We start from the raw sequence: 13104 nt of genomic DNA, 5'->3' as shown, positions 1-13104 counted from the left end.
TAAATTTATAAGTATTATTTATCTATTACATTCGCAATACTTACCACAAATATATCCATTCTTATAAAGTTCTGTTCAAATAAACTACACGCATTTCACGCATGTGTTAACTGCATGCAGGACTTGTGATTACCAGTGTTAGGGAGCCTTAAATGATAAACTAATAAGTGTCAAAAATGAGCATTGATAATTATGACATAGGTTTGGATTAGAAGGGCAAATTTTAAAGTAATTTGATACCAAAATCTCAAAAGTTTGTTCTGGTTTCAGAATACAGAGGTTTCGGATTACAAGGGTACTTTTGCAATGAATACAAATATTAGGGACCAAACAATTTGTTCATTTTTGAGAGGTTTCAGGAGAGGGATTAGGATTAAGGAGGTTCCACTGTACATGAAGTAGTAAGTTTGAAAAATTCAAGTGGGTTTCAAAGAACATTTACCCTGACAGTGTTAAAATATGAACTTTAACGCAAAAGCTTAACTGAGGTATTTAACATTTTTAAACTTATTTCTTGCTGGTAGAGGACATAATATTAACGAATTGCTGATAGACGGCCATGTTGTTATTTTTCTTGTTTAAAATAACACGTCTATCTAATTTTGCATTACTTATTACAGCAAAGAAAGTAAGAAAGATAAAGGAAAATAGAACTACCTGACCTAAGCGAATTTTCAGAAATAATGTTTTCTAACAATTCATGTAGACTTGCATATTAAAAGAGCTGAGAGTAGAAACTCCTGAAGCATTAAGTGCATCAAAGGAAACCTGAGTCAACGGATCAAATCAAATGACTGTCCATTATCAATTTGTTAAACAGATCTTTATGGTTGGCTAGGTTTAAATCAGTTTTGCTTTGTTTGTGTTTGGGTTCAACGCCGTTTTTCAACAGTATTTCAGTCATGTAACGGTGGGCAGTTAACCTGTCAGTGACCAGTGTTCCTGGATTCTGTACCAGTACAAACCTATTCTCCGCAAGTAACTGCCAACTTCCCCACATCAATTATTAGAGGTGGAGGATATTTTTAGTTGAAGCTTATGTTCCAAGGGCTTGAAAAGGTACATGAACTATTTTTTCTAAGAAAAACCTTTAGATACAAGCTTAGTTAATTTTAAAAAATATAAATTCAGTCAATTGATTTATTACTACATTTATCAATATTCATTGTCATGAAAGCGGAGCGAAACAATAAAACAGAAACACTTGTGCCTTTGCAAAGGTCAGACTAATTCTGAAAGCGTCAAAATAAAAAAAAATCTCAGAGATGTCAAATTTGCTATTTTTCGCAGTATTTATCTCACTAATACATTACGAGCAGGTGTGAAGCTCTTTCGTTAATGGCCTCTAAGAATGGTGTTCTTTCCAAATTGGTTTGTATATATATGTTGTCTTACTCTATATAATGTGCAGATGGCAGCCGTCCGAATAATTACTGTCCATGGATTTGTTCTCTCAGTTCCCAGTTGCTATGCATCTGCTTAAGGAAAATTGGTTGAAGATTGTTGATACAAGACGTCATGTGACTGATCACGTGTTAGGTTGTCTAATCAATAGGTTCTCGCGAGCGGTGATTTCATTTTCATTTTCTGATACAACTTCAGACACATACGAAGCATTAATTTGCGATACGATTGGCGATTTGCAAACCACTTTGGGACTTTCTTCTCAGCACCATGATAGGTCTTAACAATACTATTGGTAGGTGAATTAATATTAGATTTTACATGATTTTCACTATCTGAAATATTGTGGATTTTACGGCGTGTTAATATTCGGTGTTTTATGGTGTTTCCTAGTGAAATTGAAGACTAAAATGGAGAGTACTATAGGAGTCCTTGTATAAATATTTAAACCATATTAAAAGAAAATTTGTCTAGAAACTTTTATATTTCTATGAAACTATAAACGAGTACGAACTGCAAATTGTCTTTCGCTATTTCTTACTTATTTAATATCTAGTATCAAGGAAATATATATAAAAGGAGTACAATCAAAAGCAACTGGGAAATATTCATAAAAGCAGTATGTATATGTATGTATATTGTATTTTATTTGTTCTTTGGTAAATATGATGTGTTTTTTTAACTTTGCCATTAATATATATGCAAAATAAAAAGTATCAATCATTTCCAAAGAAAAAAAAAGTTTATCTTTTACAAAATATTAATAGAGAAAAAAAATTTAAATCTAAATTTCAATTTGTGAAAAGTTTTACTACCTTCTTGCTAAACAGTACTGACCCAAACTATTCTTTTTCTTCTTCCCAAATAATCGCAAGTTGTTTGCACCAAGTCCTCACACAACATAATGCTAAAACTTTTATTACAGTGTTTGCGTGCATATTTCCATTTTAAAATACACAGTACTTGGCTAAAAAAGAGCGGTTCCGCAGTGACTTTCTTAGTTTATTACAGAACAGTATTTTTCTGGTGAACTACGTGGCGCAGTTAATGTTAAATTTCACTTTGTCCCAAATGTGATTGCATTTCAGAAAAAGTAGCAAAATCATCTATAAAAAATAAAAAAATAATGTCATTTAATTCGTTTCTTTTGATAAATGGTTTTATCATTAGGAGTGGTTTTATGTTTAAAATAACAATAACCAGGGTACGTTCCAAAAATACAAAATTTTATGGTAATTCCAATACATTAAACACATAACTAGTACAAAAGGAATTAAACGGACAGGTACCCAGATGAACATTAGAATTACTTATTTTGGAGAATACAGATATCAATCGATATAAGATATAAAAAAACGATAAATTAGTATTGTTAATGAATATATTTTAATTTGTATGATATGAAATAAAGCTTAATTCCTGATATTTTACATCTAAATCCAGTAACGTTACTAAAGTGTAAACACTTTGCGAGTATTCTGTATATTTCTAATGTTTAATAGTGCTTGTAGAGTTCCTGAAATTCACAAATTCACAAATTCACGGAAACACCTTATGTGGAGATATAATGTTCTTGAAAAGATTATGTTTAATTGTATATATTTGTATTGCAATTACTACCTTAGGAAGGAGAGTATCTAGATTTTGGAAAATTTGATGTTAGTGTTGAGGCGTTCGCTATTAAAGTGTATGTTTATTACAAATCTGTGTCAGATGCAGATCCCATGATAATTAAACGTAACCTTTTTTGTAGATTGTATGAAAGCCAAATGGTTTCTCAGTTAAACGTAATTAAAGAAAATAATTCATCGTAATTGGCAGTATTGTAGTTTAATAACATTTTGTGTAGTTAAATCATACTCTGGCGGGTGCCAATTAATTTAATACTTACATTTGTAAGATGTGTGTGCGTTTGTTATTTTAAGATATAAATGATGGATTTACTGCCAAACAAAATTTTTGATGTCTGTTAAATTTTAAATATTATAAAAAACTTAAAATTACTGGCAAGACTATTATCCTGCAGAGAAGAAAGTTAATAAGTGATACAATTTCAAAAACAACTCAAGCCAAAGCAAATGTTTTAACACATATGCTTAGTTTTTTAAAGCATTTGTGAATTTTCAAAATCTGAGAAGACTAGAGTAAATTATGGATAGATTTACCAATTTTATGATTTGATCTACATATAATGATTGTTCCATCCAAACAAACTTGAATCAATAAACTTAAATAGATGATAAAATATTCTGACTTGTTGAACAGAGTTATGTAATGGAATGGCCCAAAAACGATATTTACGGAATCGAATTGAAAAATACTTAGGTTTAATCGTTTACAAAAAATACAAGTTGATAGATACGTGACAATCAATTTATCCCCTCCCCCACCACCCCCCACCCCTACATGTCCGCTTCGAAAAAGTAGATGCAGTCCCATCCTGTAAGCAACTTTCAAAAATTGCTTTACATTCCTCGTTTTATTTTTATAGCCTGCAATTATTATATACTTTCTACTGTTAGGAGGTAACTATGCTTACCCTAATTTTTAATAACCTCAAAATAATATTTAGATGTTTGCCTCACTCAAAGTATATATTTGTCGGATTGTTCATCTGAATATTAAACATAGTTGTGTCCTGCTAAATCTAAGGATGATAATAGAATCTGTGAGAAGATGCTTGTAAGGCATTAAATCTCCCGTATTAACTGTATGCATATATTGGTCTAAACATATGTTAACTGTATACTCAATACGTGCGTACTTCCAATAGGGGTGATATAAAGTTGGTGGAAGATCCTTTCGAAGCATAAAAAGCAACGAAGCATTATAATAGCAGATTCTGTTTCATTGAATCTGTCCATGAGAGGTAATGTAATGAAATGTGAAACTCCCCTCACGCCCCCTAGTCTATAAACATTACAGAAATTTACTCTACCTAACAATTTCTTGTTTGTATTTACATTTACCTTAGAACTGTTCAAACCTTGAAAAGAGAGAAAAGGGCAGTTAAACTTCACAATTTTTAATTCGATTCAACAGCTTTTTAGTGATATATTTGGAATATCGGATATAAAAAAAGATTTGGCTTATCAAATATTATTTTTGATTTCTGTTTAATAATTCGTCCCCTGTCGTTTCCATATAATTGTATTTCAGTCACAGGTAAGTGATCAGTAAAAAAAAAGATTATTTTAAAATATATTAGTTTACTTAACAGCAACACTCCACCGATTCGCGTTTTTATGAGGCGCAATTACGTTCAAAATGTTTTATTTTAAATAACTTCTTTTTCACGGAATGTTATTTTTCGGTTGTGTCCTGTTCTGTATAGAATATGTCATCACAATGAATTAGGCACATTCAACATGCTAGAAATGCTCCCAAGGGTTCATAATTTGTTCGTTATCATTTGTTTCACATCGGTTACGCAATATGAGAAGACATTTGCCTGCTTAGTTTTTTTGTTTCAGTGATTAATAATGCAATGCATTTAAACCAGGAACCGGAATTTTTAGAAAATTTTAGCTGTCCCGCTATTGGTATAATTATTCAAAATTTCACCTTTTTGCAAAAGTAAACCACGTTCTGTTTTCTCACTGCATAAACTCTTTTCAATTTGTCAACTGAGAAACCATGCAGGATAAAGTCATTAACGCATAAACTTTCCAAGGTTAATGCATCATCAAAACAAAACAATTACGTGATTAAGATATTTATACAAAATATAGTGTTTCCTGATATCATAGAAATAAGTAATTGGCAATGCATGCTATAGTCTACTATTTATTGATATAAAATGGCCAAAACTAGGTCTTGAGGGCATTTGTTCCATCAAATGTTTTGAATTGCGCTAAAACAACAACGATCGTCTGTGACATTAAAATTGAATTATTTTAACAAAATGGTTGATTTCCTTCCAATTAAACTATTTACTTTCATTTTAATATCAACTTTGATAACGATGTTTGGTGATAAATAAAATGTGATCTTACCATAACATTTAGTTCTGGATATTACGTTTTGTACAAGACTCAAACGAAACAGGTTATTTTTGGTATTTTGATTAGTGATGAAAAATAAGGGGTTAGTGGTAAGATGATTCAAGCTTGAATTGACATTGACAAAATATATTTTAGTAATTAAAGTCGCATAAAAACAATGATACACATGTTCTTGCATGTAAAAACAAAGACAAATATCAAACAGGGAATGCCACGTACCAAAATCGCAGCCTCCCCAAAACGAAACCTACAGCACGCAGACGTGCACACCACAAACACACACACACACGCACACACACAAAGCCAACACACGAGGACAAAACGAACAAACAAAGGAACACAGTGGGGCACCGCCTTGGAACGGTCAGTGGCAAAAACACCACTGGGGAGCTTAAACCGGTTTATGGTGCGCACCCAACCTCACTACTACCCCCACCATGTTCCAAAGACACGGGACAGTGTAAATAAAAGTAATCCCCTTCAGGTAAATCTCTAACATACGTAATGGAAACAAAAAGACATGACATGTAAAACACAAAAATTCTCGTGTATAAATATATAAAAAGCAAACCTTTAGAACCAAAAACGTATGTACTCAGTGCCATTTCAGAAGACAGAGCAATAAGAGAAACACCCTTAAGGGCCCGACGAAACAGGCCAGAAGACAGATATCAAAACAGTTCAGTCCTGGTAGGATTTAAAAACTGCTTATCATAGAGTCCTCCCCCTCTTCCGTCAGACACAATCAAAGAGGGAAGCGTAGTGTCCAACTGTAAACGGGTTGAACACTAAACTTGCGGTATGTCTCAAAACAGTTGGGTCGTAACCTCTTTTAATAAAACGTTTTATAATTTTACCAAATACATTTGGTAAATTAGCATGACCCAAGATCTTACTAAGTTTGTAAATCACATCCCCATAAAAAACGGGTTTAGAAATTCCTTCTCGCAGAAGTGTCTTTAAATTACTATTGAATTTTAAAACTAAATCAGAATTAAAATAGTAAAATTTAGCAAAATATTTACGCAATTTGTAATAACGGTAGCCTTGCTGAAGAAGTTTCTTGTAATATATATATTACGTTCATTGAAATGCTTGACACGCAAGTTACTTTTAAGGCATTGGTTTGTATACATTTATGCAGACCACAAACCTTCATAAGATATAGCGTGTGCCATTAATTATATATAAACACGTAGATCTATTTAAGAAACTTGTACATTATAGTTAATACAATTAAACAAATTATTTATTTATTTTGGTTTTACGGCTCACCAACACAGTATGGGTTATATGGCGCCAAACAGGACTACAAATTTTGATTCCATATCTCATGTACATCGAAATAAAACATTAAGTATGGAATCAAAATTTGCATACCTGCTGGAATCACATAATTACTGCAAAACCAAGTGTTAAGACCCTATTAGTCGCCTCTTACGATCATGCAATGGTAAGGCAGTGGTTCCAATTCTTTTCATACACAGATCGTCCCAGAACCACATGGGGCGCAATGAAAAAAGCTTTCCTGTACTGTTATTGTTGATTCAACTAAATGTTTTCATTCTTTAAAATTAATATAACTTAACGCAAATTTTGTACTGTATCTGATGTGTTTCTTCATATCTATTTTGTACTCCGAATGCTATTATCACAATAATTAAAATTCAAGATAGCAATTAAACACAGCTCTGGTTGTTTTCCCTTAATCTACATTTAGTGTTATGTCAAATTTAAGAAGGGCAGTTTTGCATACGCATTAGTACTTTTGGCAATAACATTTCAATTAAGACATTCTTACAGCTTTAATAATGTCAGATGACGACTACTTTTCTAATGTGTTTTGTGTCTGGTTTGTAGTTCATACAACAGAAACTAGATCGGTAAGACCTAATAAATGTAATTTGCTGAAATGCGATAAACATAATTTACTTATTCAACGATTATCTGGGTAACAGAGAAAATTATTCTATAGTTAATATTGACTTGAATATATCAATTAGTGCTCTTTTTCTCAGAAACATTACCAGTAAATAATAGTTCCGCAGTCAGAATAATTTTAAGATTACATCGTGGCTCATTATCCCTCACCTAGAACTGAGAAACAGTAAAGTTTTGTCCGATAACGTTTATTACTAATCTGTTACACGTACAGAATTTTTTCAACATTTTTGTTATAAAACACGATCATCTGCTTAATTACTGAAACTAAAAATAATAGTTTTTTCCGAAAGATTCCTGTACTAAAATTTATAATTTTTGAATCTATAAATTTTAAGAATTATGCATCAATACTTATTAAACACGACTATCCACTTTATTACTGAAACTTTAAACGATATAGATTTCCGGGAATTCCTAAATGTATCTTTAACACTAACATTTAATTTTTTTAACATTAATAATCTTATTATCTATAGAAAAATATGTACTCAAGCTATTGTTAATATATCTTGTTTTTACAGAACACGAAAATGAAGGATGTTAAAGACATTTCCCATACCTTATTTGTTATGATACACTAGATTTCCTTCTCCTTTATTTAGTTTGTTGAATGTATAAAGAAATAGTCTGTCTGTAAAATAATGTTGTAATCGCGTAGTATTGGAGTTTCTCCTTGACTATATGAGCAGTCGTAAACATGCTACATGTATTAATCATGTTATATTATGTGACTTATTCAAACTTTTAACTTTTTTCAACAATCCATTCTAGAAATTGCGTTTCAAATTGTGTTGATATTTCATATTGTATGTATTTCATTTAATAGTTTAACTTTAAAAGTTAAAAACTAACTCGGAAAGTAATAAAGGAGTTCATGAACAAGCATTCAATGACATACAGAAGTTCATCTGATTGTACATAGTAGTTTACATAGTTTTGACTATGAATGGTCACTAAACACACATAGTTACCTTTGTTTTGTACTAATGTAAAAACTGGCACAATGGAAGGTTGGTCTTTTTTAAATATTACAATCACATAAAACAAATAGATAATATGTGATTTCGAAGAATTCCGAAGTGCCTGTATGTAAAGAGAACACATAACCGCTCAGATATGCCACTCACTGCCTTAAATCATAATCAAAGTTTTCATCGGCGTGATGTTATCGTATATTGGCAATATTTAACTGTAAACAGTTTCAAACAGGGATTTATCCAAAATAACATCATTAGTGCCCTTTGTTTGCACTGTGTTAGGACAAAGTGTTCTAATATTTCTTACTTAAACGCAATTAGTGATAATAATATTTTTTCGTAATTGACAATGAGGCTGTTTATTAGCTTATTATTGTAGTTAAATCATACTCTGACGGGTGCCAATTAATTTAATAAGTAAGATGTGTCTGTTTGTTATTTATAGATATAAATGATAAATCTAATGCCAAACATGTTTTCAGTCTGTCTTCTGTTTGGATTATCAAAAATACATAAAATAACCAAGAACATCACCCTGTAAGAGATTCTATAGTGAATATTTGATACAATTTCAAAATCAACACAAGCCTGAAACAAATATGTAATCACATCCGTCTGTGTTTACTTTTTAAATTGTAAAGTAGATACAATATTTTTCCATCATTTTTGACATTTACACTGCAAAATTTCTAAATCGGACTGTCCATTATTCAAATAGGGCATTTATTTCTTTTCTTTTATTATACCATATATTATTTTTGTTAAATGTATGATAAGATGAATCACAGAGAACATCTGAACGTCAAAAGTAAATACAAAAAAAGTGCTAGTGCAATTAAGAGATCCAGAAATGCTGGCGAGACATGATAATATATATACATTTACCCTGCTAAATTTCTGTAATGAACTTGTCTTTATCTTTCATTTATAAATTTACTATGTGATCGAGATTGTGGTCATGTATCAATTTGGCATATGATTGTCGATTTGAAAACCAAAATGTATATTTTGCTCCAATTACTTATTCTCAGTCGGCATCATAGTCTTGGTTGGTGACTTCATTTAGATTTTACTTCTCTTACAATCTGTTGTACATTGTGTGTAGATATTCTGTATCATAATTATGTTTTGTTTTAATACTAAAATTCAAACTTATATAGAAAATGTTATGAGTCCATGATAACATCTTCATACAGAAGTTAGTCTGATTGTATAAAGAAGCTGGTATACTAGCAACTGTAACTGAGTACAAATAATTTCCCTACCTTTTATTTATTATCTTAGTATCTGGAGAAACTGTGATAAATATGTCGTGTTGTATAAACAGATTCTGATGGAGTCTCTGAAATGAAATTAGTACAAACACATCTGAATCAAATCAATAAAGAATCCAAATATTCTACATTTTGAAATGATCCTATTCAATTTTTGTGAAACGTATTGCTTATAAACATTTTATTAGATATTCTTCAGACAGAAAAATAAGATATGTTCACCATAAAAGTAAAATAAAGTTTCAAACTTAGATGTATGTCAAATGTATTTCTATTACAGTAGCAAATAGATAAATAAAGATCTAAGTTCATTTCCATTGCATGTACACTGTATTCCCCGCCGTTCAAGCACCGTTTTGCGAAATCCAGCGTTAGCGTGTTTGCGACCAGCAAGGATCTAGATCAATGTACATCCGTACTATCTGATTATCCACACATCCATACTGTTCGTTTTTTATTTTAAGCACTTGTTTGAAACTGTTAATCGGACAGTGTTGATACAGTTCAGGGAGGATCCATGCTGATTGCAAAGCCATGCTGATCGCAAAGCCCTAACATTGTTTTTACACAACGGCGATCATTAACACCTTAGTTTGATGGAGACTATGATGAACTGTGTGATTTGGCTTAATAATTATACGGTCACATAAATTCACTATGTGTTATCTTTTGTTCTGTATTTACTTTTTTAGCTTAAGAAGCTAGTATTAATGTGATCTGAATCATTTATTTCATCTAATAACATATTTTGGTAACTGATCTCTTTCATTTACTGACGCTTATTAGAATTCACCTCTTCTTAATACCTAATTAATCTGTGTGTTTATTGACATTAATTCTATGTTGAAAATGCTTTTAGGGAAATAGAAATAAATTACCAAGAATACGTTATATCAAGGGCAAAAACGCGTTTCACATAGAATTTGATGACGGTGTCCTAAGCATTCAACATCACAAAAAAGTTTTAAGGTATTAGGCCCATAACAGAGTACCTCCTTTTTGAAGAGTATTCAATTCCTACCATAAACCTACTTTGACTGCAATTTTCATGGGGGCGTAGGTTCAAGCCCCACTGGGGCCAAAATATTTTTCCCTTATTTTTCTTTTTTTCTAGTAAGTTTTTACTTCTTTCAGTACTTGTTATTGACACTAATTGTACAAAAGTGGAAACAATTCTATTGATAAGGGATTTCTTGCTGTTCAAAGTGAATTTACCTCTGAAACAGAAGGGATAGAGTTAGACATCTTAAAAAATATTGAGTTACATGCGGTAAAAGTTCTCTATTTTGCCTTCATTCTTTATATTACATATTGTGGAAGAAATGTAGGTAGGTTTTACTTCTGCCCCAAAGGTATTTTTTGATTGAAGTGATTCAAAATAGACCCGCAGGATTCGACCTTAATTTTCCGATGTTGGAATTAGAATTCTGTCTTTAAGTTATTAAATCCCTTTACTTGAGGTACCCCAGAACAAAATGATATTGACTGTTTTATTTTAAGTTTTTTAATTGTTTACCAATAGTTTGATGTTTCTTTCATAAAAAAATAATGGAATAATGAAATCTCTGCAAACGTTTTAGATAATAATTTGTCTTGTTTTACATTTTTGAAAAGTATCTTTTACTCATAAATAACATATTTTCTTACGGCCACGCGTCTCTTTCACTATACAAAATATATTCGATCTTTCACTGAGGCAAACAATTACGTCTTTTTTTATTTCAAGACATCAAATAAATATACAATACAAATACATTGTTTTCTTTAGATATGTGTAAATCAAGTCCAAATTTCGTTTTAAATTCCTTAAATTTCCATTTAAAAGGCAGTAAGTAAACAATACCGAATGAAGTCAATGTCAAATTAAAATGTTTCATTTTGTCTACAAGTGGACGACATGAACTGAACCGTATTGAAACAAGAGTCATAAAAAGGACTTTAAATATATTTACAATCGCAATGGAAAGAATTTGTTTGTATTTCTTTAGAAACGTTGGCAGTAAAATTGTAGAAAACAATTTCTTGGGCTGTAGACGACAGAACCTATTTAATCTGTTGACAAAATATCTCTGGGCAACCACGGTAATAAACAAGAGAATTAGTAATTTCTAACAAACGATTGATTTATTTGTTTGAAATAGGTGAAAGATGGATAATACACTGAACCTAACAGCTATCCCGCTATTATTTTGCCATGCCATGTCTTAAAACGCAAAACTGCCCCTTTACCCTTTAAGCTTAAGTTCAGAGCAATATATGTGAGTAACGATATTTCAAACTTGCTATGATATCATATAAACTCAATATTTTGCAGTGTAAATGTCAAAAATGATGGAAAAATATTGTATCTACTCACAAAAACGCACAAAGCAGTAAAAGAAATAAAAAGGGAATAACATGTTGACAGACACAAAATAACGGGTTTCATGCTTTCTAGTCATGCTCTTTAAATGCACTGACCTCTAGATATTTGCTAAACCTGACCTTTGCTTAAATTGAAATTTGGACATATTATGAACATTATAATATGAGTCTCTGCTGTATCATTAAATGCCAAATGAAGCAAAAGAATGTCCAAGTCGTGAATCGAGCGCCGGGCCACCGCGGCAATAAAACTTAACCAATGTAACAGGGAGGAATACGTACATTACTTAACGACAGTTGAATGTAGAAATAAATAATTAAGGCTTTTCATGTTTTGGCGTAAAAAAATGGTAAAACCAACAGACTGACTAGTTTCAAAGCTTTCTTTTGAAATATAACATTAATATTTCCTGATTTCTCAAATGTTTCGGTTGTTAATTTGGTTTTCTGATAAGCTAGTGTCCTTAATAAGAAAGCGTCTACATCGGGCGCATAACGCTCCAAGGATCGCCATTATGCTGAATGTATTATCAAACTTTATATGTTTACGTATTTGTTTGTCTCGGTTTACACAGACACATTAATGTTATATGGTGGCTCCCCAGAGCCTCTGTATTTTCTTTATTTTATCTATCCATAGCTAGTAGATTATGGTTATACGTATATGCAGTAGTAGATTTGGAGTATTCAGCTGGATATCAAAGAACGTTTAGCCTGACAGTCTTAAAAATATCAACTTTAACGCAGAAGCACTTAGATCTTCAAAGGTTTGTTCCATCATGCAAAAGATTTACTAAATTAAATACATTTAGCATTTTAATCACTTTTCTTGCTGGTAGAGGACAAAATGTTTATAAATTGTTTATAAGACTGTTTGTTGCTTCTTGTTTCTTTTTGTTTATTTCCAATATGTGATACTTATTACAGCAAAGAAAAGAAAGTATGAATGACAATAGGAGATACAAATGTATATCTAACTGACTTAAGCGATTTTTCAGACGAAATGTTTTCTAACAATTCATGTAGACTTTCCATATTAAAAGAGGTGACAGTAGAAACTCCTGAAGCATTAAAGCGCATCAAATGATTAGAGTCAACGAATCAACTCAAATGACTGTACATAAACAATTTGTTAAA

General features: G+C 31.4%; 1 protein-coding gene across 2 annotated transcripts in view; it reads left to right on the top strand.

Annotated features, from left to right (window-relative positions):
- Window positions 1-1588: 1588 nt before the first annotated feature.
- LOC123554992 (gastrin-releasing peptide receptor-like) overlaps window positions 1589-13104 on the top strand; it is a 180805-nt gene continuing 169289 nt past the window's right edge. The window contains exon 1 of one of the 2 annotated variants that reach the window (XM_045345485.2): window positions 1589-1699. The gene's annotated coding sequence lies outside the window, so the exon portion shown is untranslated. The remainder of the gene's footprint in view (window positions 1700-13104) is intronic. The other variant, XM_053547492.1, reaches the window with a different exon arrangement.

Source organism: Mercenaria mercenaria, chromosome 7 (genome assembly GCF_021730395.1).
Source record: "Mercenaria mercenaria strain notata chromosome 7, MADL_Memer_1, whole genome shotgun sequence".
Taxonomy (NCBI): domain Eukaryota; kingdom Metazoa; phylum Mollusca; class Bivalvia; order Venerida; family Veneridae; genus Mercenaria; species Mercenaria mercenaria.
The sequence above is the reverse complement of the archived record's forward strand: the minus strand, read 5'-3'. Positions and strand labels throughout refer to the sequence as shown.